The sequence below is a fragment of the Heterocephalus glaber genome, unplaced genomic scaffold (assembly GCF_053883595.1).
Source record: "Heterocephalus glaber isolate CG9 unplaced genomic scaffold, H.glaber_assembly_v1.0 deba00001608, whole genome shotgun sequence".
Lineage (NCBI taxonomy): Eukaryota > Metazoa > Chordata > Mammalia > Rodentia > Bathyergidae > Heterocephalus > Heterocephalus glaber.
Window position 1 is genome coordinate 26,905,165 of NW_028258379.1, and position 25,660 is coordinate 26,930,824.

The following is a 25,660-nucleotide window of genomic DNA, read 5'->3' on the forward strand; positions in this document are numbered from 1 at the left end:
AAACTATGAGATAATAAATGGATAAGAAATTAGCTTCCAAGATCAGGTGAGATCAAACACATGTAGGGTATTGATTTGGGCTAATACAATTGTGGTCATATGTTAGAAGTAATAGGAAATGAACGTTATCTAATATTGTAAGCCATCAATAAATAGTAGCCATCAGGATTATTATCACTGCAACTATTGATGTTACTAGAGTCATCATAAATGAGCATTAATTCTATCAAAATGACTATTTCTTCTTTTGTCCTATTATTGAATTAGTTTGTCTTTTCAAATTTTACAATGAAAATTGTGTTTCTAGGGAATTTTTTTTTCCATTAAGTTTATCGGTACATTTTAGGTATAAAATACAGTTACATTCATCATTGGGATCTTGTACCTTTACATGATGTATCTTGGTTCTTACTCTTTCCCCTTTCCCCTGCCCTCACTTCACCCCTCCACCCTTCACTATTTGTAAAGATTTTGTTTCCATTTCTTTTCTTTTCTCGCATTTTTTCTTTTCCCTTTCCTTTCCCCTAACCCTCCCACTTCCCCTACTCCTTTAGACATTTTCTTCCTATTACAAAATATCAATTATACATTTTTTAAATTACAATATCAAAATGTAGAGGACATTACCACAGATTTTACAGAATTTAATATAGAAACCATATTTTAAAAATCCATTTTGAAATAAATTTGACAACTTCTAAGAAGTATCTTGGAAGACAAATTAATGAAACTGACTCTAGAGGAAATATAAAATTTGAATAGCACCTATTAAAGAAAGTATATTCCTACCTTGAAAACCTACCTATATGATAACAACAGGCTCATATACATTTTAACTGATAAATTATATCAAACATTTAAAGCAAAAGAAAAAAGGAACACTTCTCCCCCTGTTTTAGGAAATCAACATTGTGCTAATATTAAAACTGGATAAAGATAATAGAAGAAAAAAGTATGAACATAGATAACAGTTTTTTTAACAAAACAAACTATTAGAAGTCAGATCTGGCAGTATGTAGAAAGTGGTTTTGTTACGGGATGGCAGTGTTGGTTCAGCATTGGAAAAGAAAGAAAAAGCCATGTGATCGATCCTGTCAGTAGTTGCAGAAAAAGTGTTGGACTAAATTCTACAGCTGTTCATGGTAAAAGCTATCAGAAGACTAGAAGTAGAACAGAAAGTTCTCAACAGATCAAAGACATGTGCTCCATACTTACAGCAAAAATGCCTCATATGAATGGAGAAGATACAATGCTTTCTCCCTAAGGTGGGGAACAAGGGCAGATATGCCTACTCTTCATCTGTCCATTAAGCTTTGAAACATAGGCCCAAACCAAAATAGTCTGGCAATAAAATGACACAATTAGGATAGGACTGGTAAGGAAGAAGCAAAATCTTTATATGTAGCTGAAATGATCATCTACAGAGAAAATACTAAGAAATCTCTAGGAGCCCCTAGAACTTGTATTTGAATTTAGCAGGATTAGAAAACACAAGGGATATATCAAAATTCAGGTCTATGTATACTTGCTCTAAATGAAGAATTGGATATTGAAATTTAAAAGTTACATAGGAGAACAAAGGACCTAGAAAAGTAAAAAGAAAACAAAAACAGTGTTGGAAGACATTTATTACCTAACTTTAAGATTTCCTCTAAAGCTACGGTAATCAAGGCAGTGTTGGTGTAAGGAAAGACATATAGATCATTGGAATAAAACACAGAATCTAGAAGTAGAACCACACATATATGGTCCACTGAGTTTTGAAAGATTATTTAACATTAACATTTTATAGAACATAAACTCAATTCAAGAACAGAGGAAAAGATAGTGTTTTCAGCAAATGTCACTAGAACACCTGGTATCTGCATATAAAAAGTTAACCTCAACACTTTATTTCCATACATAAAAATAACTTGAAAGGATCTATGAACCTAAATATGAAAGACTAAAATATAAAACTTAAGAAGAGGTCCAGGGATTTAGCTCAGTGGTTCCGTCACCTACCTCGCAAGCGCAGGGACCCAAGTTCTATCCCTGGTACCAAAAAAAAAAAAAAAATTTAAGAAGAAATTATAGGGAAAATGTTCATGAATTTAGGGTAGGCAAGAATTTCCTAGGATACAAAAAACATGATGTATAAAAGAAAGAAAATGATAAATGAGATTCCATCAAAATTTAGAACTTTAAACGACATCGTTAAGAAAATGAAAAGTAGTCCTTAAACACACCATATTTATAATATATATAACCCAAGACCAGAATATATAAAGAATACTTACAGCTCATTAACAGACATCCCAATTAAAAAGTAGATACAAGAAGATGATAAATAGATGGTTCAGCACAAGGAAAGGTGTGCAACACTAGAATCAGAAAAATACTAATTAGTACAATAACAAGATCATATTATACACTCATTAGGGAGATGAAGTTAAAAGTTTTACAAGAACAAATGTCAGCTTAGGTGTGAACCAGTTAGAATTGTCTAATACTGTTAATGTGAATGTAAAATGACAAAATCATTTTGGAAAACAATATAGAAATTTCTTGTACTACTGTTAAGAACCAACAGTTCTGTTCTTAAGATTTTACTTAAGAGGAATGAAAGCACATGTTCACAATAGATTTGTACATACAAGTTGACTATCGCTTATCTGAAATTCTTGGGACCAGAAGTGTTTCGGACTTTGCTTTGAAATCCACTTGATCTGCAAAGAGGATAGCTACTCCTGCTTTTTTTAGGGTTCCTGTCACCTGGAGTATTGTTTTCCACCCTTTAACTTTCAGTCTATGTGTTTATTTTTGAATTAAGTGTGTTTCTTATGTGCAGTATATTGTTGGATTTTGCTTCTTGACCCATTCTGCTGGTCTATTTCTTTTGATTGGTGAATTGAGACCATTAACATTGATGGTTATAACTGAAACATATTGACTTATCATTGTCATGACTTTTGCTTTTTGTTGGATTCTCCCCCTTTCCATTTAATTTCTTTTCACACCCAACAGATTCATTCTGCTGGGCTTCTTGGGGTTGTGATCCTCACTGTCTTTTCCTAGGATATTGTCTAAAAGTTTTTGGAGTGCTGGTTGTTATGAAGTTCCTAAGGTACTCTTTTGTCATGAAAGTATCTTATCTTTCCATCAATTTTGAATGAGAGTTTTGCAGGGTACATCAATCTGGGTTGGAGACTGTTTTCCTTTAGGGCTGGCAATAAGTCCCTCCAAGCTCTTCTTGCTTTGAGGATTTAAGTTGAGAAGTCTGCTGTGATTCTGATGGGCTTTCCTTTATATGTGATTCGTTTCTTTTCTCTAATTGATTGTAGAATTTTGTTCTTCTCTTGGGTTTCTGGAATCTTAACTATTATACATCTATGTGTAGAATTTTTTTGATCAAGGCTAGGTGGAGTCCTATATGCCTCACTTATCTATATGTCAAGTTCTTTTCCCCTGCTTGGGAAGTTTTCTGCCACCACTTCTGTGAACAGTTTTTTTATGTCATCTACATTCTCTCCTGTTTCTTCATTGACTCCAATCAGTCTTATTATTCTTCTTTGCATTGTCTAGCAGCTGCTGGATTGATTTGTCGTGGTCCCTTACAATTTTAAAGAAATTTTTCTTTTCCTGGTCACTAATTGCAATCTTATCTTCTGTATCTGAGATTCTGTCCTCACATTGGCACATTCTGCTGCATAAACTTTCAATGGAGCTTTTAATCTCCTGGAAATCTGTTTGCGTCTGTTTTACGGATTCCACTTGTTTCCTATGTTGGGATTCCATCATGTTCCTCAGCTCCTCTATTTTTTTAATCTGTGTCCACTCTAGACTTATTAATTATGTGTTACAGTATGGGCACAATCTCTGCTGTTATCTGAGAAATTATTTCTGATTTCATTTTTTCCAGATCCTCTTTTGTTGCCAGTTCAGAGAGTCCAGGTGGTTGAGTATCAATCATAGTGTTCCATCTTGTTTCCCTTTGGGGTTACTTTAGGAGATCTGGAAGTCTGGTTTTGAGACTTGTTTATGTGTCTTCTCATTTTGACAGGGGAGGTTTGGTTTGCTGTTGGTGCCCGCATGGCTCACCTCCGCACTGGGGGTGGTGGTAGTGCAGCGGCCTGGAAGCCTCCTCCTGGGTGCTGGGAGTGCCTCACCTCCTCTGTGCTCTCTAGAAAAAAATTTTAAAGTACTGACAATTGAACTCAGGGCCTTTATTCTGTGCTACATTCCCAGCCATGTTTGTTTATTTATTTATTTATTTATTATTTATTGATTTATTATTTAAAGACTAAGAGACCTAAATTGCTAAATAGCCCAGGATGAGCTCTAACTTATGCTCCTCCTGCCTCAGCTTCCCAGAGTGTTAGGATTATTAGTAGTTGCCATTACACACAGCTGATAGGAACATTTTTGTCCAGCTAAAATCTACTTTTCCCAGATGTACTTGAAGTGAAATCTGGCCCTGTGACTGAATTTTGGCCAGTGAGACTTAAATGTAAATAATATTGCACAGTCTGGAAGCATTTCTACATCAGAGTATGGTGCTAATATGTACCCTTATTTATCCATTCATTCTGCTGCGTAAAGTTAGGCTGTGATGGCTGGATACCCAGCTGCAATTTTGAGCCATGTGTAAGGGACCCTGTTGGAGTCAGAACAGTGAGCTGTCAGAAGTCAGGATGGTAGGTGACTTCATAAAGCTATTCCAGACTCCCAACTCTAAAATCCTACCACAGGGCTTCTTTTATATAAGAGAGAAACAAACTTCTATTTAAGCCATTATTCTATGACTCTGTTACTCATGGCAGATTTAATTCTGACATTTTTATTTTAAAAATACATATATATTTGAAATGAATCTTCATAAATATTCAATTAAATACCAGGTTTTGTTTTGGTTCCACTCTAATAACATCATAAAAAGAAGTAGGAAATTCACCATGTTGATTCAAATATTAGTATCTACTAATACTGCTCGTAGAAATGAGGCATTTTGATATGAACAAATCAAGAGTCAAATATCTAGAAGAGGTTCCACATGGAAGTAGGCAGGTTGGTGCTATCTTCATGATATTAATACAGCCAATCCTATCTGTAATTGAAAGTGGTTATCTGGAAACAAGAGTATATTTGGGCAATTAGAATCTATCTTTTTTTTTATTATGAAACTATTATCCTATACCTGCCTGGCTTACAGATACCTAAAATTTCACCAGTCAGACTACCATCCTTTCATTTCAATTTCTCTGCTCCTTCTCAATTGGAAATATCCATAGCACAGGCATACCAGCGCTGCATGTGTTTGCTACAGGTGGGTAAGAACAACAGAGTGAGAGATAGTACTTGGGAAGGATGTTTAATCTCACAGGCTCATGGTGGTGAGAACAAAGAGGGAAAGAAAGGTCTCAGAGGACAACACCAACTACTTCACAATATTCACAAGGTCATGAATGCTTTCAATAAATGGATAATTGGTAAGTACCAGGCACTGAAGATACAAAGGCAAAAAAAAGCCTTGCCTTCCACATAATTTTAGCTACCTCAGAGATGAGACATTATGCAGTTTTTGGCTCATATCATTTATATCTATTGATATCTATAGACTTTGAGGGTAAGGGGGAAGTGAACGCCTCTTTTCAAAAAGGAAGTGCTTCATTTGTTCATAGGCCAATCAGTTTTAAAATATCCAGACTATTCTATATGTCTAAGTAGATAGACTATCTAAAGCATAAATATATATGATGTATAAAAACTAGTAGGAGAATTGCTAAGTTTGTCCACATGTGCCAGCAAAATCATCTTTTTCTAGCTTTTAGCCAAGTCTAATAAACTTTATCCTGATGGTATTTGGGGGAGATTATCATGCCTGCTTATACTGAAAAAGATCCTTCAACTATAAATGCTATATTGTCATAAGATGCTATCATATTCTGCAACATAGCCCATTGCACAATCCTACTTGGATGGTAGTGTATTTCATGATTAGACACATCCATGTCAGAGAGGAGCATTTATAGGCTAATGACTGCAATATGGGCAGCTACAGTCTTTTACAGTAAGTCATGAGCTTTTTCATTAGGGACACAATCTATAACCCAAAAGTGTGTCTGGCCGGCTTAGATGTTCAGAAAAAAAGTAGTTTATATATGTTTTAAGTAGCAGCAGGAGTATGCATTGTATGTACATCAGGAAAAAATGAGTGGTTTATATGAAGGTTTATATGAATGAACTAAGGAAAACTAGCAAGTTTCCTATCTTATGCTCACACCCTCTCCAGGAAACACAGACTTCCCAGATGCTAGTGGGACAAATGTGATCATAGTCAGTGACTATTTATACAAATGACTGGGGCACTTAAAAGAAAAATTACTATCATAAGACCAAGAGAAATCTTAGTCTAAGGCCAGTAACTCAATAATACAGGACAAATGAAGAAATAGCCATTTTGTTAACATCAATAATTATTTATAATTATTCTAGTAATACCAGTAGTTGCACTGATAATAATCTTAGTGGCTAATATTTGTTGAATCCCTATGACAAGGGCTAGTCCACTTTCTACATAATTTACATGTTTTCTCATTAAATTCTGCTTCTAATGTCCTATTATTTATAGCCAGGTAAACTGAGGCTTAAAGAGATATGGTAACCACCCCTCAAATCATTGTGTCAGATTTGAGTTTTTGAATCCAATTCTGTCTGACTCCAATATCTTGGGCTTTTCTCGCTGGGTGGTAGAGAGGAGGCAATGCCCTCTCTCCATGCAGGCATGGAGCATTATGCAGTGGAGTCACCCCAATCCAGTCCAGACCAGTGTGGACTGGTCACCAAGGGGATGAATACAATATGTAGTGGTGGGTGATAGGTGTTGGTAGTCCAGGGTGCAGAATTTTGAAGAACATGACTAACTCAAATGACTGTGGCCGGTGATCTTGGAAAGTAGATCACAGCTAATGAGGATAAATGAGTGTGTCTGAGGCCTGGATTAAAAGTGTGATGCCAATGCACTGTGCACTGGTTACCACCTTATCTAAATCCAGGAGGACACAACACACTCATATTCAACAAATTACTAAAAGTGGATTTATCACACATAGGCAACAAGGGAAAAGCTAAGATTTATCATAAGCGGGTACCTCAAGGACCAAGAGAGCACAGTGAGTGCTCACAGGGAGGAGACTCTTGTCTATGCCTGCCCAGCTTGCACTGCAGCCAATGGAGCAGGAAAGAGGTTCTCTGTGAGTTTATATCCCAGAGACAATGTGACATGCTGGACTAGAGCAATGCAGGATATCATGTTTCTAGGGAGGAATGAAGCAGAGCCCAGGCCCTTCCAACCTGTCCCATTGTGTCTCAGAATAATGCATTCTCAGCACATTCTACAGTTAGTTTTGAAGAACTGTAAGAAAGAGAGGTTGTGAGGGGACTTAATTGTCCCAAGGTGACTTAATTGTCCCAAGGCCACCTGGAACACTGTCCGATAAGAAGCTCCTTGGAAACGTTGGTGTGCAAATGGACAAGGAGAACTGGGGAGGGGTCTCTGAGTAACTGTAGCTGTGCATGTGTAAGTTAATGAGCCAGGGGGGTTGATCTCACATAGATTCATAGCTACCAAGAGATGGATATTCGTTTCATACCTGTTCTGCAATTCAATAAAACCTTTTCGAACTTTACTCTGTGCCTGTGCTCTTCATGCCGAGATCAGATAACAGAAAATTTTACTTCTACCATTCAACAGGTTTCAATATTGATACATAGATACATAGATGACAGATAGATAAATAGATAGATATCATACAATGCAAATTGACTATAACATCTGACATCAGAGGCATAATTGCATTAAAAGACTCACTGATATCTTTCACAATGCACTTGAGGCAAACCAAAACTTGGGAGTAACTAAGTACATAGTGCTTCATATTGCTTCTGTTTCCAAGCACTTAGATTTGAGGCTCTCCTTCACTAGCTGTGTGTCCTGATTCCTGGCTTTTATAATGCCCAAACAGTAAAAGAGTAAATACTCATGGACCGATAATTTGTATTATGGGTTAAGATCCGTCAAATGAACCCCAAACACACTGAAAGTTCTTTTGTTGACAATGAAAGTGACAACCCAGATGTCCTTGGCTGTGTGGCTTTCCTATATTGCTCCACTCCAAGAGGTGGTCCCTCCATCATGATACCCAATTTTGTTAGTTTAGTGCTAGTCAGTTTCATCTGAAAAACCAGCTCCAGTCCATGAACTAGTATCAGATCAGAAACTGTTAATGGTCTACCATGAGGCAAGTACAAAAACTGGGAGTGACCATTTAGATTCTTTAGAAATGTGACATTGCTGCAATATTCAATTCCATAAGTGGATTTTTCTCATTCAACAGAGTATAAACCATTTCAGGTGTTGGCAAACACACTCGGTAGAGTGACTTCGTGGTCATTTGGAAAGAAAAATATGAATAAATAGGTGATTGACAGCTAAATAAAGCTCTGCTCTATATTCTCAAAGTCTTCATCATTTAACTGACAGATTGGAGAAAGACATAGCAAGCTTCCCATGAGAGGATTATATGATACCCACCCAGCAGTGACATGTCACTTCTGTCTATTCCACTGCCCAAAATTTGGTCATGTAGTTGACTATTTTTGCAAGGGAGGCTAGGAAATATTCTGATTGAATATCTAAAGGAAAAATGGAAATAGTCTAACAAAGTCATCCTTCTTCAGGACATCTATTGCTATATTTGCTGCTGCTTTCTGCTGAGCATATAATCAGAGAATGTAAAGAAGGAATAGTTCTCTACTTCTCTGCAGTGATATTGCTATTCTGAATCCTTTTGCTGAAACCTCAAATTAGTCTTGGTCCTATCTCTTTCCCGAGTCATGTTCTTTACTTCCTTATTGATTCTTTGAGGCGCTGAAAATTTCCAAATACACTTCTGATTATGTTTGAAGATGTTAAATTTCTGATTAATAATTTTTAAAACCCTAAAGTGATATTGAAATTAACAGAGGAAAATGGAAGAGAAGAAAAAGAAAGAATATATCTGGCTGGGATGATTCTTTAAATGAATACATTATGACTCAATTAGATTCAGAACTGACATTTAAACAGAGTCAGACCTGTAGGTCATGGACTATTCTTTACCTTGAAATAAGACCAGTGCCCAAACTACCTGGATCATTCAAACATCTCACTAAACAAATCAATTGCATTGACTGTCCTGAAAGATGTAAGTTGCTTTTAACATGCAAAATGAAGAAAGAATGTTTGAATGGCAAATAACTTCACACAAATCAAGGTTTTTGCATAATTTATGCTTAGTGACATTCTTTACCAGAGGAACCCCTAACTTTTGAGTAATTAGTTTTTAATGATAAGCAGAGTATATTGAGTTTTCAAAGATATTTGGTGAAGTAGACTCAGGCACTTATGAAAATTTCAGAAGAGATAAGACATCCTCTGATAGTAACCCTGCTTCCTGTACTCCCAGGAGGGCTGACCTTCTACATTGTGAATTTTGTGCAAGAATCAGAGCATATTGTCCTACAAAAAAAATTCTTACCTCATAAATGTCTGATATTTCAAAATCTCCCAAAATGGTGATGTTAGCCTAAAGTATAAAAGAGCACTGATTGCAATGAAAGAATTTTCCAGAATGAATGGAGTAGACTCAGCCACTATACTGTGCCAACAGCTCTGGCATCCCTAGTCATATTTTCTTGTTTTAATGCTCATCTCAGGTTCCATCAGCCCAATCTGTGGAGAAGAGCGCTTCGATACTCCTCCAGGATTCCCCAAACCACTTTGTTGCGTATGGACAATAGCCAAGGGATCCTGGTGTTATTCCCTGCTCCATAATCCCACACTGACCATCTTTCCTCTTTGGATCTCTGGTTCTCTGGATGGAAAATCTAGGAAGAAATGATAGCCTGGACTCTCCAAGCATGCACTCAATTGTTTTATAGGACTCAACGAAACAGAGAAAGCCTGACTGATTTTCACATCTGAGTAAAGAGACTTTTCAACAGCTGCGTTCATGTTGCTGTCTCCTATTTCATTCCACTGAGTCATATTTTGGGTGCTTTAAATAATTCTGACACATTATACTTGCACTCGCATTTTACTTTTTCCTGTACTTTGTACTCTCATTTACTAAGTGTCTGAAGTTGTAAGTTGAGACCTACAGGTAGGAAAGACAGGTGTTTTATTTGTTGCAAACAATGTTTTCTTTTTTTATAAATATTATTTTATCAGTACATTTTAGGTATACAGTATAATGACATTCATGATTGGAAATTTGTACCTTTACATAGTCTCTCTTGGTTCTTATTTTTCACCCTTGCCCTGCCCTCCCTTCAACCCCTCCATCCCTCCCTATTTACAAAGACTTTGCTTCCATTTTTTCTTTTTCTCATATTAATTCCATTCCCTTCTTTCCTTTCCCCTACCCCTCCCACTTCTCCTTCCCCTTTGACCCTTTTCTTTTCCTATTTCACATTATCTATGATACCTTTCAGTCCTTATTTACACTTTCAGTTTCTCACACTAGAGAAACTATTCAGTATATGCACATGTCTGTCCTGTTTGTTTCACTTAAGAGTATCACCTCAATGTGCATCCATTTAGCTATAAATGACTCTAATTTCTCATTTTTTATGGCTGAGTAGTACCCCATTTTATGGGGAAAAAAAAACACATTTTCCTTATCCAGTCTCCAGTTGATGGGCATTTGGGCTACCTCCAAGTTTTAGCTATTACAAATTGTGCTGCTATGAACATGGGTACACATATATCACTGTGGTATGATTCTTTTAATTCTTTGGGGAAGATATCCAGCAGGGGAATAGCTGGCTCAAATGGGACTTCCAGTCCTAGTTCTTTGAGGTATATCCATACTGATTTCCACAGTGATTGCACCAGTCTACACTCCCACCAGCAGTGGAGCAAGGTTCATCTTTCCCCACAGCCCCGCCAGCATTTGTTATTGGTTGATTTCTTGATAGCAGTCATTCTTTCTGGGGTGAGGTAGAACTCAGTGTTGTTTTAATTTGCATCTCTCAAATGACCAGTGAAGTTGAACACTTTTTCATATGTTTATTTTCTATTTCTACTTCTTTGTCTGAGAAATGTCTGTTCATTTCCAATGCCCATTTTCAGATTAGGTCTTTAAATTTGGGAGGTCTGATTTTTTTTAAAATTCTTTATGGATTCGAGATAGCAGACCTTTGTCTGAGAAACAGCAGGTGAAAATTTTTTCCCACATTGTGGGTTGTCTCTTCACACTGTTGGTCATTTCTCTTGCTGTGCAGAGGCTTTTTAATAAGAAGAGATCCCACTTGTTGATTGTGCTAGTTCACGGGCAACTGAGATTTTGTTCATAAAATCTTTTCTTATACCAATGTCTTCAAGAGTTCTACCTAACCTCTGTTCCAGCCAGTTCAGCTTTTCTGTTTTAATATTTAGATCTTTAATCCATTTTGATTTTATTTTAGTGCATGGTGAGAGATATAGGTCTAGTTTTAATCTTTGGCAAGTAGAAACCCAATTTTTCCAGCACCATTTATTAAACAGGTTATCTTTCCTCCAGTGAGGGGGTTTAGCACCTTTGTCAAAGACAAGGTTGCTGAGTGTGTCTGGGGTTGTTTCTGCATCTTCTAATCTGTTCCACTGGTCCTCAGGTCTGTTTCTTTCCCAGTACCATGCTGTTTTTATCACATATTTTAGTATAGTTTCAAGTTGGGGTTTGTGATACGCCCTGCCATGTCTCTGTTACCTAGAATTGCTTTTGCTATCCTGGCTCTCTTCTTGTTCCAAATGAATTTTTGGATTGTTTTCTCAAGGTTCATGAAGTATGCTACTGGAATTTCATTTGGGATTGAATTGAATCTATAAAGCAGTTTTGGAAGTATGGCCATTTTCACTATATTGATCCTTCCTACCCAGGAGCAGGGGATGTCTGTCCATTTTCTGATATCTTCATCAATCTCTCTTTTCAGAGTGCTATAGTTTTCAGAGAAGAGGTCTTTGATTTCTTTCTTTATGTTGATTTCTAGGTATTTCACTTTTTTGGATGCTATCATGAAAGGAAGTTTGCCCTACTTCTCTCTCAGTGAGTCTGTTGTTCCTGTAGAGGAAAGCTATTGATTTTTGTGTGTTGACCTTGTATTCAGCTACTTTACTGAATTTGGTTATTAAGTCTAGAAGACTTTGCTGGAGCTCTTGGGGTCTTCTATACACAGTATCATGTCATCTGCAAATAATGACAATTTGACTTCTTCATTTCCTATCTTTATTCCTTTTATTTCTTTCTCTAGTCTAATTGCCGTGGCTAATATTTCCAAAACTATATTCAACAAGAGTGGTCTATTTTGGAGAATAGACCATGTGCAGCTGAAAAGAATGTGTATTCTCATTTTGTGGGTGGAACACTCTGTAAACATCTGTTAACTTCATTTGTTCAAGAATTCGATTGAGTTCTAGTATTTCATTACTTATTTTTGCTCTAGTTGATCTATCTATTTGTGACAGTGGGGTATTGAGGTCCCCCATTACTATTGTATTAGTGCATATATGACTTTTCATGTCTGTTAGTATTTGTTTTATATAGTTGGGTGCACTAGTGTTTGGTGCATAGATATTTATGATTGTCATCTCTTCTTCTTGGATTGTTCCCTTTACAGGGATGTGGTGTCCTTCTTTGTCTCTCTTAATCAGTGTTGGCTTGGAATCCACTTGATCTGAAAAGAGGATGCCTTCTCCTGCTTTTTTTCAGGTTCCCATTGCATGGAATATTGTTTTCCACCCTTTAACTTTCAATCTATGTGTTTATTTTTGAATTAAATGTGTTTCTTGTGTGCAGTATATTGTTGGATTTTGCTTCTTGAACCATTCTGCCAGTCTATTTCTTTTGATTGTTAAATTGAGACCATTAACATTGATGGTTATAACTGATACGTTTTGACTTATCATTGTCATGACTTTTTCTTTTTGTAGGATTCTCCTCCTTTGCGTTTACTTTCTTTTCAGGCCCAATGGATTGATTCTGCTGTGCTTCCTGGGGTTGTGATCCTCTCATTGTCTATACCTAGGATATTATTTTAAAATTTTTGGAGTGCTGGTTTGGTATTCATAAAGTTTCCTAAAGTGCTCTTTGTCATGAAGGTATCTTATTTCTCCATCAATTTTGAAAGAGAGTTTTGCAGGGTACATCAATCTGGGTTGGAGGCTGTTTTCCTGTAGGGTTTGGAATACATCACTCCAAGCTCTTCTTGCCTTGAGGGTTTGCATTGAGAAGTCTGCTGTGATTCTGATGGGCTTTCCTTTGTATGTGATTTGTTTCTTTTCTCTCACTGCTTGTAGAACTTTGTTCTTCTGTGGGTTTCTAGAATCTTAACAATCATATGTCTATATGTAGAATTTTTTAATCTCAGTTGGAGTTCTATATGCTTCACTTATCTGTATTTCAAGTTCTTTTCCCCTGCTTGGGAAGTTTTCTGCCATCACTTCTGTGAACAATTTTTTTATGTCATCAGCACTCTCTCCTATTTCTTCGTTGACTCCAATCAGTCTTATGTTATTCTTCTTTGCATCGTCTAGCAGTTGCTGGATTGATTTCCTGTGGTCCCTTACAATTTTAAAGCAATTTTTCTTTTCCTGGTCACTAATTGCAATCTTATCTTCTATATCTGAAATTCTGTCCTCACATTGGCTCATTCCACTGTGTAGACTTTCAGTAGAGTTTTTAATCTCCTGGAAATCTGTTTGCATCTGTTTTATGAATTCCATCTGTTTCCTATGTTGGAATTCCATCATGTTCCTCAGCTCCTCTATTTTTTTTATCTGTGTCCTCTCTAGACTTATTAATCATGTATTGCAGTATGGGCACAATCTCTGCTGTTATCTGAGAAATTATTTCTGATTTCATTTTTTCCAGATCCTCTTTTGTTGCAAGTTCATGGAGTCCAGGTGGTTGAGTATCAGATTGTTCCATCTCCTTTCCCTTTGGGGTTGCTGTGGGTGATCTTGAAGTCTGGTTTTGAGACTTGTTTATGTACCTCCTCATTTCCAAGGGGGTGGGATGCTATTGGTACCCATGTGGCTCACCTCCTCTGGGCTGGGAGTGGTGGAACTGCAGCCCAGAATCCCCTACCTCTGGGCTTGGAGCAGTGGAGAGGCATCCTGGCAGCCCCTTCCTCTGGGCTGGGGGCAGTGGAAAGCTCAAACAATGTTTTCTTAAAAGCATAACAGATTCCAAGATATTTAGACTGGGAAGATTTCACACAGATGTCAGATTTCTGGAATCTGCAGTGGACGTGACAATACTGGGCATCTATTCTCAAATATTTTAACCAGCTAGAGCCTAGAAGAAGCTGCCCCCTTTAACAGAGCAGGCATATTCCAGTTTAACAAAACATAGCACATCTTTCTCCTGACCTATGAGACTCTGTCGATTATTTTATCTGCTGAGCCTTGTGGCCTTTGAGTTTGAAGGACCCATGGACAGTACAAACAGAATGGAGTACTCAAATATATCTAACACAAACTGACCTACCTCAGGGTTACCCAAAGAAAGTCCATAGATAGGCTACTAGTGCCTATGTGTCAGAATGAGAAATCAAGAAAAAAGTACAGTGCACCCTTGACTTATGAACTCAATTTGTTCTCGAGGATTGATTGTAACTCAAATTGGTCAATTGAAGGCTCAGGCTCCTCTGCACAACCTTCAAAGTCTCTCTCTTGTACCCAGGCAGATCTCAGTCTCCTTAGAGAGACATTGACCCAGGATTTCTCAATTAACCCCACACAGGAAAGGTTGTTTCAATGTTCCTTCCAGAACTCTTGAGGGTTAAATCTGTATCTGAGACCATCTGGAAGCACAAGCGGCCTGGTTTCAGGTCATAGCTCAAGACTTTGGTCATAAGTTAAAACTAAAATTCTGATCATAATCCAAGTTCTTTGTATGTCAGGCTGATCATAACTCAAGGGTCTACTGTATTAGGCAAGACCCAGAGTAGCTACAGAAAAGGAAGTAGGAAAAAGGAACTCTGGCATAATTCCATGAAGAAGCTGTCCAGTTGCCTAAGCAGCCTTTTATATGATTCCCATGACACTGTGAATAAATTCCCAGGAGTTCTTACTAATGCCAATGATCTACTAATTAGTGTCATACTACTAATTTTTCTATACACAGGTCTTACTTTCAAATGAGTTTATAAATAGTGTGTGTATCTCTATTTATAGATATGTGCATACAAGAGACAGTGTGTTAAAAGATTGTATACAGAATTCCAACAATTCCCACCCCCTTAGCAAAGTTCAATATAAATACAAGAATCCAATTTCCAGGCACATTTCCTGATGAGATCTGTAAGTGTACATTTATGTATATGCATACACATACACACAAACATACAACTTCTCAAAATCATTTGACCATCAGAAACTTGAAGAACCAGTTTGACTCTGCCCTATAGAGGAACTTACTGGTAAACAGAAAAAAAGTTTTCTTACCAATGACAAGGAAATTCCAGGTCACCACAAGAATACTCACATTTTTCTGATTGCTCTATGATCATCTAGATCAGCTCTCCAGCACTTCTCATTTGGATGGTTGGTGGAATGGAAAAGGAGTGAAGAAATTTATAAGGTAGAGGGAAAAGTTACATGAGCCCTAAAGTTATTTCCCTACTAATAAACCTCTGAATAACACAGAAAGACAGACATCAATTTATTTTTACAGAAACTTGGAAAATGCCAGATCAAACCACAAGAACAGAAATATTCCCTCTGCTTCTCCTTGGAGGTGAAACCCACTCCAGTTTTTCTTTTAATCCAAAAAAAGTGTTCCCCTGCAAGTGCTATGGGGAAGGAAGATATGCATTATGCTGCCTTCCAGCACCTCCTTAGCCCAAATGATTGAATACAGGAGTGGAAGGCTGGAGTGAACAATGGGGAATTTTGTTCCAGGCCCAACTGCCATATCATATGCCAAAAATAAGCCATAGGAAGTTGGCAGATAAAATAATGTTAATAATTAAGGCCCATATAACTTTTCTGATGTATTAGCTAGTGATGCCTTACAATGCCCCAGAGGTGAGTAAAGTAGTTAAAACCTCCACTTTATTATTCACTCATTTATACTAGAGATCTTTGTTGTACATTTATTATATAGATAGTACTGTGTGGGGAACTTAGATTAATAAGGCCCATCTTAGCTTGAAGTAATTCACAGCCCAGTGGGAAAAGAGAGGGAAGGATTCAACATGGAGCACCGGCCCCTGGATGGGTAAGGTACATACTGGATCTCAAGTGTGTAACATGTCCTCCCTCTGATTCCAACTACTACTATTACTATACACACACACACCTGCCCCTAAGCATTATTGACAATTTAAATTTGTATAAATTCAGGAAGGAAATGAAAACTGTTTCTTGACATGTTTTTCCTCCATAAACTTGAGCTCATCCTCTCATGTGCAGCTAAAATGAAAATCTCCAGCCTTTCCCATCAGCTCAGGTCAGATTCTAGTTCTTCCATACTCTCCTTTCCCTAGGGCTACTTACAGTATGGTGCCAGTCTTAGCTAAGACTGCTCTAACAAATTACCATAGATTGGGTACCATGATGAACACACACTTCCTTCTTGCAGTTCCAGAGACCGGAAGTCCAAGATGAGGGTGCCAATATGGCTGGTGTCTGCTGAGTGCTATCTTCCAGGTTGCAGACAGCCAACTTCCCCTTGTATCTTCACAGTATGGAGAGTTAGCTACCCTCTGACCTCTTCTTACAAGAGCACTAATCCCCTCATGGAAGCCCCTTATGATCTTATCTGAATCAAATCACCTCTCAAATCCCCCTCCCATATCATCACATTAGGATTAGGGTTTCAACATATGGATTTGGGTGGGAAAAAATATTCAGCCAATTGCAGGAATCATTTCCCCTAAGGGAGTGCTAAGCTGAGGTCTTTGGAGGCCTTTTGGAATTTAGGAAGAGGCAGACAGTCCCTGGGCTTCTCTGAGCAACTTCTAGGATAGGCAGGTGTGACTTATTGTCTGTTTAAATAGCATTACTTTCTCTGTCTTCAAAGGTCTAGAGTCCCTCTAATAGAATTTATTAATTGTTGCTTTCATTAATTGTTGCCAGAGGGCTTAAGAGTAAATATATGAGGATGCACAGTGCCATTGAATGTGCTCAGGTCCTTTCTTGGATGTCTGAATGCTAAGCAGATTAAAAAGAAGGATTCTAAGTACCAAGTGAGGGCTGGTGAATGGGATCCCTACTCCCTGTGCCCAAGAGGAAGGGACTTCAGGGTAAGCACTTTGCTCATGACACTTATACAGCGCTCACCTACCCCAGACAAGAGACCCTCAATTTAGGACCTGGGCAATGACCTTGTGTGAGGAAATGGAGATTTCTAAATTTTACCCCTCCTACTCATCAACAAATATTGATGAGATACTTACATTAAATCAAGTATTGCTCTGCATGCTTTTGTATGACTCGGGCCCTCTGCTGGGAAAAAAGGACAATCTCACTAACTCAAACAGGAAGCACAAGAAGAATAGCTTGTCTCAGGATAGGAAATAAATCCTTTCTGCACTCAACTGTGTGTTTTTCCATACTTCCTCCTTTGAAGGGACCATTCTTTCCTGCTCCTCAGGAAAAGAGGAGCATCCTGTACCATTATCCTGTTAACTAATACCACTTGTCCAATGCTCTGCTCTAGGTGAAGAAGCCTCTGTGTTCTCATTATGTCCTAAACACATACCTCCACTATCAACCCTATCCAGCTCCATTACAGTGCTGTAGTGTGGTCCCCCCCCCCGCCCCCCGCCACCAGACTTGCTAAAGTCTGCACATCACTCAAACAAAACACCTGACCCATGGTCAGCTGTCCAGAACCCTACTACATGAATGTGTTTGTATCCGCACACATTATATTTGAAAGGTTGGCAAGACGTCAAGGGAAAATATGAAACCTGTAAGAGGTATACAGAACTTAATTTCAAAGATGGAATTTGAGTGTGAGGAGTCATCAGTGTTGAGGTGATGGCTGCATTTATGGAAGTTGGCATGGTTATGATAGGAAAAAAAATACACTAGATGACAGGAAACTGCCTTAGTCATGTTGCTATAAGAGAATACCACAGATTGGGTGATTTATAAAGAACCCAGATTTATCTGGCTCATGAATCAGCACTCTGGGAAATCTAAGAATACAGTTCCAGGGTCTGGCAAGAGTGTTCATGCTACTTCATCCCGTGGTGGAAGGCAGAAGGGCAAGTGTGCACATGAGACAGAGAGGAAAGGGGATCCAGACTCCCCCCTTTTATGACTAACCCACTCCAGATATAAGTAACCTACTACCACAAAACAGCCTTAATCTATGTATAAGCATAGTGCCCTTATGGCCCATTTGCTTTTTATAGATCTCAACTCCCAACACTGTGAAGCTGGTAATTGAATTTTAACGTGAGTTTTGAAAGGGACACCCAAACCACACAGAATTGACTAATCAGTAGTAATTGACTAATGAGTAGTAAAAGATTCAAAAGATTGCAGTGTTTTGGAAAAACAGAGAGAAAAACGTTCCAAGGTGGAAATGTTCCAAATGGCCAACTGTGCAAAAATTTTGGGTAAAAGGGGAATTTTCATCACATAAGCCAGAAAATAGAAAATCAAGGAACAAAATAGAGATGTGTTGATTATAGACTAGTTCCCTCGTGCTCCCCCCCCAAAAAAGCATGACAAAAGATAGATATTAAGTGAAACTATGGGAAGATTGAAGCAGTTTTAGAAAGAATATTTTTGGGTGAGGATGCCGTAAAATGAAGAGAATGAGATAAAGGCGATCAAGAAATCAACAAGACAGGAAACAAATGATGGTCCCAGATCCCAGAGGTCATGGAAAGAAATGAAATCCAGAGCTTGGAATTAATGTAAAAATAAATCGGAATATCCCTTGCTCTGCAACAAAGACTACACATTTTTGAGACAGAGGAGAATAATTGTACTTGAAGGACAAGCAGTATAACTAGCTGTTAAAGCAGGCTCTTGGCTTCAAATTCTGTCTTTGCCACCAGCTATGAGGTCCTAGGAAAACATCTTTGTTTGTAACTTCCATAATAGGTTAAATGCGGATCAAGATAGTACCTACTTCATTGGGTTGTTATCACAATTGATATGACACAATTGATATCTCTGCCAAGATGGACAAAATCTAAGCAAAATAAACTAATCAAAGAAGAAAATAGGCAGGTTAGGGGTCTAAGTTGCAAAGATAAGAGTCTGTGGGAGGGCAGAGGTCAGGCAATTCCATTGAAAGTGGCGAATTAGACACAGCAGCGAGTGTTGACTGTATCCTGTGCCCCAGAGAGGTGGTACGGACAGAATAATGCCCGCTGCACCCCACAAAATGTCCACACCGTTATAAAACCTGTGAATATGTTTCCTTAATAGCAAAAGGGACTTTGTCAATGCAATTAAATCAAGGACTTTGAGCAGGAAAGATGATCCTGGATTATCTGGCAGGGTCTGATGTCAGCACACCATTCTTATAAGAGGAAGTGAGGCAATGTGAAAGCGGAGGAGTTGAAGGAAACAGAGGTTGCAGTGATGCTCTTTGAAGGCAGAGAAAGAGCTATGAGTCAAGAATTGCAGGCAGCTCTAGAAGCTGAAAAGGGCAAAACAATGTTTCTCTCCTAAAGTCCGAAGGAGTGGAGTCCTATTGATACTTTCATTTTAGCCTTATAAGGCTCATTTTGAATTTCTAACCTCAAAAATAAGAGAATACATCTGTGATGTTTAAAGCATTTCAGCTGTTAATAATTTGTCACAGCAGCAACAGGAAATGCATACGGCTGGCATCTCCAGCTTTGCTTAGCAGAAGAGTCGGCAATGTAGACTTAATCCAGAGAAGCAGACCCAGGTGGCAAGACTAAGTTAAATGAAACAATTCAGAAGTAAATAAACTTTGAAATTCAGTCGTGGGCATTTTCTACTCAGTTTGCTTAGCCAGAGCCCAGCAAACTTGTCAGTGAAGCAGAATATTGCAATTAAATGGCAAATTAAATGGTAGCTTTGCTTTGTTCCTGAAATTTGATAAAAGTACACTTATCTCATTGCCAAATATAGCAGTGAGCTACAGAGGATAAAAGTTTGGCCCAATCTCTTAATCAGAAGATAGACAGAACAGACAGAGGCTACAATGTGGATTTTATAGAACTTTTGTATAAATATGAGAAAGTTCAGAGTCTAAAATATCAAAAAATGTGCCAAGCAACCCTACAGTTTCCTAAGTAACAGGGCTCTTTCCCTATGAGCTGGCCTCTAGCAACGCACCACCATCATCACCTAGCAGAGCACATACTGCGTATGTGACCATGGGCCTCAGTAGGTGAAAGGTAAGAACTCCCCGTGGAAGATGTAGAAACCGAGGCTCAGATGACGAAGCAATGAACCCCAGGTTACAAAGCATTGTCAGAGGCAGAGTCCGATTTCCTGACTCTTTCCTGGAATGTTTTCTTTCCCCGTGATGCCATCTCCCTGGAAGGGATGTCAAGACAAGGCCACGGTGGGCAGCAAGCAGAATCACAGAGTGACTCACGGAAGAGGTGAGCAACGCATACCTAAAGAAGTCTCTTTCCTGTGGTTTCCTCCTGCCTTGCTTTGCAGGGGGACTATCCTTGGGTGTATAAGGTGCTAATGGATCAAGGAAGAAAAAGAGGATCGGTGGCCGTAACTTGAGGTACCCTGGTCCTGTGAGTGAAACTTTATAGGCCCAAAGAGATGTCTTGCCAAAAGTGAAATTCTCCAGAGGAGTTTACTGAAGGCTGTATGGTATTTTATGAGCTATGGAGGACTCTGGTAGTCTTGCTAAACAATCTTTGTTGTATTAGAAGTTTATATTGGCTAATAAGAGCCCATGATTACAAATGGAATAATAACCAAGAATAGTAAAGTCCTTTCTTCCATTTTACAAAGCAAGTGTCAGGTGCGGCAGCTAAAGTTCCCAAGCTATGACTTCCAAGTGGGTAGCTTCATATTCTGGTACTTGGAGCTCATCGAGGTGAGAGAGAGGTAGTTCTTGATTGGGAGTATTTCTGATTCCCTATGAATGTGTGAATGGGGACAGATATTGCCTCAGAATACGTCTTTGAAAATAGTAAGGAATCCAAACACATTTAATATAATAGGTCTACTCATCTGCTGCTGCCAGTTCACTGGACCATGTCTTTGTGGTCTATTCTGCTGATCCACAGCATAATATAGCACAATCATTAAGACCACAGATATTAGAGCTGATTATGTTAGTCTTATATCCTGACTCTTCCTTACTAGTGTTTAGGCCATGAATAAACCACTTAATTTCTGTGCCTCCATTTCCTCTTTTGAAAATGGGTATACAATGACTCATACATCAGAGTTGCTGTTTAGGGTGTGAAACAACAAATGTAAAATATCTATTCCATATTTCATATTAAATAAACATTGGTCATTATTTTTATTGTTATTATTGCCACTATGTTTCATGGTACTTTTAAGTGAAACCCTGAACAATCTCTTTAATAACATGCAAGTTCTGTATATTATAACAAAGATAAAATAGAGTCGAAGAAATACTTGCACACTTATTTGAGGTCAATGAAATCACATAATTTCTCTAGAGGGAATGAGCCACAGTATTCCTCCTTAGGTAATGTATTATTAATGATGATTTTCTTGAGATTCATTAAGGGCAGATTCAGGAGAAAGAGAGAGAATGAGAATTTACCCAGTGCTGGAGCTTCAATTAATCAACTTCTGTTTCTGTAAATAGCCCTGAGTGAAAAAATCAAACTATTATGTTTTGTAGATGAATGATCAGCAAATGCTCAGAAACTCATCTGTCATGGTCTAGTTTTGCCGCCTGACAAGAATAATGAAGCTGGCATATTCTGCATTCATAAAAGGTCTGGGTTGTGGTTTACATAAAATCCAAATTTAATTAGAATGGAACCAGCAGAGAGAGTGAATGCCTCCCTGGTTTAGTAAAGGAGTGGAAGGTTTCTCACCTGTCCTTCTCAGATGCAAGAGGTGACACCTGCTTGCAGAAGGCTTTTCAGGGGCAGCTAATTGTGCAGCTCCTGCATTGGGATAGAGAAGCTTTTTCACCAGGAGTAGACTGTATTTCAGAGAAGGCTTTTCTTGTTATCCACTAAGGCCAAGACATCCTCAGGAAAAAAAAAATCTTGGTTTCTTTCGTAATGGCAAACAGAAAACCCTTATCTTATACATCAACATTGCATAGTATAGAGGTATCTAAAACTTATTTTCATTTGATAAAGAAATTTGGGAGGAGGCAAAATGGAAGCACTCTACCTTGCACTATATTTGTACTGGATGTGATGATAACAAATGTATTGAATGAAACCCAGAGTATATAATGGTTCCGTAAAAACTAATGGCAGCGCCATATTTCAATGAATATTTTGAACAACAGCCTGTGTTATAAAGTAGGTTGAGCTAATTCCCATACAGTAAATGCAGATAAAGTGAACAGATCAGAAAAAATGGCATTAAGAAAGGAACAAAACTGAGTGAATTCTGCCACAGGCAGCCACAAAATACCAGCTGTAGATGTACTGCCCAGGCTGGCCACATATTGCCTCCAGGGAATGTGTCATCAATATCAGCCTCCACTCTAGTTAAAGTCCCACTTTTCAATTGATTTTCCATTAGTGTGTCCTTATTTCTTTTCTTCACATGCACTTTTAAATTTAGATAATATTTAAATGTGTTTTAGAGTTAATCAAGTAATGAAACAACTCAGGAAATAAATCCTGTCTGACTTTTGATTCCTGGAAATACAAGAGAAGGTGAACAGCTACAAATATCCTCCTTCTGTTAAGTATGTGATCACTTGTCTCTCATGGCTCTGTATTATTAGTAACATTATTTTTGTGCAACTGTTTTGCTCTGTGGATTGCTAGCATAGCAGGTGACCACTGGCCTCTTAGCTTACAGCTTTTCTCCGGCACTCAGCCTTCATCATTGCTTTCCAGTGCATGCTGGGGAAGGAAAAATGTTTTAAATGCAGGCAAATATGAAAACATGATTATGATCTCCAACAGACACACACACACACAAACACACACACACACACACACACACACACACACACACACTCACTCACTCACTTCGGACTTCCGGGGATTCAATTCTAGTACTGAGAAGACTAAGGTGAGTGGAGGGGATTTTTCTGGAATTCAGTTTCCATAAGATTCTATAGCAGATGTACCAGTACAGAACACAAAGCTATTAAAGAAAAAGAAACTTTATATCGTTCATTTCTTTATCAGACAGGCAGAAATATGAAGTATATCATGTCTCATGCCCTCTGAACTCCAATATATTTATTAGAGTTTTGAGAATATTTTCCTCTCCTTCCATCTCTCTCCTGACTTTTCCATGAAAGAGTCAAAGCACTCCTGTTAAGCTGTGAGTCTGATTAGCAGCAGTTTCCACATGACAGCCCCAGGGGACAGCAATATGAATGGTACCCGGGAGCTTGAGGCAGGAAGCTACCACTGCATATCAAAGAGCTTCTGGAAAACCCAAATGACAATGTAACAGTAGCAGTGGCAGTCAGAGGTATTCTGCCTAGGTTTGAGTGCTGTGGATATATGAAGAAGCTTTTCCTCTTCTTTCTTAAACTGTCTCTGACCTTCCATTTAATACACTCTGCTTTGTAAACTAAAGTGAAATATTTTTAAGTGGTAGTTGATTCTTAGTGACACTTAAAATTCAGCAGCCAAGACGTTTCACTAAGTTTCTTTGCTTTTCATGACAATGAAGTTTTTTGAGCAAGTTCAGTATATAAGTGTATCTTCCTTTTTAGCAGGATATAATTGGACAAACAGATTCTGTCACAAGGCCTTACCAAGAGTATCACACTTTAGAATGATACTTTCAAAATCAGGAATGACACATCTATACTAAGGAATAAAGACAGACTTACATATAGAGCCAATGCCTGACATTCTCCCAAAGAAACTGGTTCAGAAGTCCAATCCCAGAGCAGGGAGGAAGGTCATTCTCAGACAAACCCCGGGAGGGACCTTGGCAAATTTAGGAAACCTCAAAGAGAGAAATTCGTCCAGATTTATTGTAACACCAGATCAAACATGATGTAGTATCTCAAGCTTGACTTTCCTAGCCTACAGATAGAAGACATAGTACATTAATACAAGGCTTTTAAAGTCCAGTTTAAGATTCATTGAAAGTTTCCAATCCAAGCTAATTTTCAGACATCAGTAGATCTCAATTCTATATATGTCTGGATTAGCACAACCAACTCAAGGAGATCTAAATGTCTGGAAAATTAACACTCTTGCTGTATCTTTATAAATAACCAAGCCAAGCATAAGGAGATCAACTGCTTTTTCAGATTGAGAATAATCCACAAAGATTATTTATGATCAAGGAGGGTAGAAGACTCACAACAAATACACTCCAAATTTTAAAATAAACAAGAGATTACTGGGTTTTGTTTTATGTAATCCTGAACTTGACTTTCTATTGACTGGGTTATTTTACATCTCTGTAGGGGCGGAGATTAATTTGTAGATTTTTGCAAATAAAAACGCAAATGATATCTGGCCAGTTAAAAGAAGCCCTAATGGTTCTATTTATTGCACTATGAGATGTTAGTGTTGTCTCTAGCCCTGCAAACAGCCTAACTTTGTATTCAGATGGTTATATATGTCTAGATTCACAACTAGGTTCCCTCATTCATTAAATAAATTGAATAACATTTTTGATACATTCATTTTACACTTGTATGACAGCCATGCTTTTGCCTTTTTAAAAAGTATAATTGAGCACCTAAATATATTTTTAAAAATTAAATTTTTATAAAAGAAGTTTATAAACTGTAGAAAATATTAAGGCTATAGATACAAACACCGATTTGAATTCTGGTAATCTGCAGAATGCTTTTATTAAACTTTTTTAGAAGAGTATTAGGATTAAGAAAGTTTGCAAAGATAGTCCAGAGTTCCCATATACTCTACGAACAATTTCTTTCCCAAAGTCAGCCTATTATCCATATTGCCACCAGAGTGGTACATTTGTTACCACAGGTGAACCTACTTTAACACATCATTGTCACCCAAACCCCATAGTTTACATGAGAAGTCATTCTTGATATTTTACCTTCTATGGGTTTGGACCAATGTAGGATGACATGCAGCTACCATTGCAATATCTTACAGAGTACTTTAACTCCTCTAAATAGCCTCTGTCTGCCATTTTCCTTGGTTTTGATGACTTTAACAACTTAGAGAAGTACTGGTCAGGTATTTTGCAGAATGCTTCTAAATCTGAGCTTGTATATTTTTCTCATAGTTATATTAAAAGTATGGGTTTTTGAGGCACAACGGCACAGAGTCAAATGCTATTCTCATTATATCATCCCAGTGGTATATGCTGACAATGAGACTTTCTGGTAATAATGATAAAACCCTAATTCCCTGGCCAAAATAGTGTGTTTACCAGGTTTTTCTACTGTTAATTTTTCCCCCTATTTTCCATACTCTACTCTGCCAGCTACTCATTAAATACATTCCACATTACTAGGTGGAGGAAAGGATGTCCTGTGGTTTGAAAATGGCTAATTTCCCA

At 37.9% G+C, this 25,660-nt stretch overlaps 1 long non-coding RNA gene across 1 annotated transcript in view; it reads right to left on the reverse strand.

The window, feature by feature from the left end:
- Positions 1-768: 768 nt before the first annotated feature.
- Positions 769-25,660, reverse strand: part of LOC147822797 (uncharacterized) — a 58,838-nt gene continuing 33,946 nt past the window's right edge. The window contains exons 6-7 of the long non-coding RNA XR_015445086.1: positions 23,997-24,115; positions 769-22,122 (exon numbers count right to left, since the gene is read on the reverse strand). This is a non-coding gene — a long non-coding RNA (uncharacterized LOC147822797). The remainder of the gene's footprint in view (positions 22,123-23,996; positions 24,116-25,660) is intronic.